Consider the following 2,500-nt stretch of genomic DNA (forward strand, 5'->3'; position numbering starts at 1 on the left):
CACAAGACATGAAAGGGAGAGAGAGAGAGAGAGAGAGAGAGAGAGAGAGAGAGAGAGAGAGAGAGAGAGAGAGAGAGAGAGAGAGAGATCCTATAGAGGGATGCAGAGATATCATGAAATGTGTAATATCACAGAATGATGCTTGGGTAAAACGAAAGGCCACAGCGTCAGATGCAGAAATACAACACAATTTGCAAAGAAGACAACGTAAAGATAAATGAGATATGCAGATATACAATTAAATGATAGACCAGAGAGACCCAGAGGCACAATGGAAAATGTAGATATACACGGATACAATGAAATTTGAGGAGATACAAAGAGTTGCAAATGTACAGTGAACGATAGAGATACAAATACAGTGAAATGTGTAGAGATACAAAGAAATATGTAAAGATACAGAGGATAGAAGTAGAATGAGAGATGTCTAGATAAATTGTAGAGGGAGATGTGGAAACACGATGAGACATGTTCAGATAGAGAAAATGAGAGGGAAAGAGATTAGGAAGAGAAGGAATGGGAGGGTTAGAAAGAGCAGCCTTTTTCCTTGCTCAGGACTTTTGTTTAATTGCCTACTCTTTATAAGAAACACGTGAGAATACTGTTTATGCGAAATACTTTTTAAAAAGATGTCATTTTTCAACAGATATAGGAAACGTCAGTGTGAAACATGACCATCAAAGGTCAAGCCATCCTCCCCGTCTCTCAATAAGGCCTCCATGGTACAGTACTACACGTGCATGTGGATTTTCTGTTGTTGTTTCGAGAGTGTGATGTGTGAAATGAGATTTCAGATATTTTCCCATGATTCACCCTACGCCTGACAGTGCATTCACTAGCCAATCAGCATCATAGAAACTAAAGCCCTCATCAGCCAAACTTTGAATGTGTTCATAGACTGTCTACACAAATGACGTCCTATATATCCCTACAGACAGCGAAAGTCTTTCAAACCTGATTATCATCCTCAACCGTCGCTTCACGTGGTTTTCATCGTTGCAGATGTCGCCGGCCTTGTCATCGGTGCGGACTTCTTGCATTCTATCCATCCGGTGGTCAACATTCGACAGTGCATGATCACGGACTCACAATTAGGCACCTTCACCTCAAGTAAATCAATAGTAACGTGCATTCCCCAGGTACTTACTGTCTTTACAGGTCAAGGTATTTTCACAGACATCCTCTCCAAGTTTTCCGACATCACTAAGCCCTGCAACCATCTTACTCAGCCTAGTCATCAGATACGACATCACATAGCCAGCAAGGGCTCTCCGAGTCACGCCACATACCGGCGCCCAGGACTAGATCGTCTACAAGCCGCCAAAGCAAAGTTTTAACACACATTGGACGTGACGTGACGTTTCGAGACTGACAATAAGTTTGACTCGAATATTCATGATTTATTATTCCTTATTATGGCTGCATTTCAATTCGTCTTTGTACACGTGTTCCTTGATTTGTGTGTTTGTGTGTGTGTTTGTCACTGGAATATTTTGATCAGAACATATAACACATGAATTCTCTCTTCGGACCACAAAATCATTGAACTTGAAGAACTTGTAAGAATTAAGTTTGATTTTATTGGTATATGCAAGACAAGGATGCTCGGTGAAGGCTCTATAGTATAGAAGACTTTCACTTACAACTATCAAACAAGTTTGCTTCAGTGAACCCGGATGAGAGCGTAGCTTCTCTATTTAAGAATATAACTGATACAATCAAGAAAACTGCTTTGGAAATAACAGGTACTGATAAAGCACCCAAACCCGAAAACTCTTAACGGCAACTAAGTAGCTGGTAGAAAAAAAAACAGGTAATATGAAAAGAGATGGAACAAATATAAGAAATATAGAAGGAGCAGAACTTTGCAAAACCATCAGGCGCAAAATGAAGGAAGAAATCATAATTTACAATGAGAAAGAACAGATCAGAGCCTTAGAAACAAAGAAAGTCTTAAAACCATTAAAAAGAGACAAACTCTAAGTAGAAAGAACATTACCACTCTTAAAAAACAGCACCCTTATAAGTGAAGTGACTGCAACAGGCTGATAAAAAGATGTGAGGAGTTTTACGGCAAACTTCACAGCACGGGGAGACCACAAGACAATCATTTTACAAACCATGCTACAACAAACTTCTGCCAACTGTCATAAGATCGGAAGTACATACGCAATTAATCACTTGAAAAGAAATAAACTCGTCAACTGATGTTTAACAGACGGCAAAGTTCCTGAAAACTGGAATAACGTCTCTGTGGTAATCCTACACAAAAAAGGTAACATAGCTGACATCAAAAACTACAGACTAATTAGTCTTCTCCCTGCCATATACGAAGTATTCTCTAAGATATTCCTAAAACGAATACTCAACATCCTCGACCAACACCCACCTAGAGAACAAGCAGGTTTTAGATCAGGTTTCTCTTACATGAACCATATTCATATTCAGCCAACTACAGGAGAAAGCAGCCTTGCATTTACCTTGCATTTGCCGACTACGA

This window comes from Penaeus japonicus, unplaced genomic scaffold (genome assembly GCF_977035675.1).
Source record: "Penaeus japonicus unplaced genomic scaffold, GWHDUDI00000001_assembly GWHDUDI00000035, whole genome shotgun sequence".
NCBI classification, from domain to species: domain Eukaryota; kingdom Metazoa; phylum Arthropoda; class Malacostraca; order Decapoda; family Penaeidae; genus Penaeus; species Penaeus japonicus.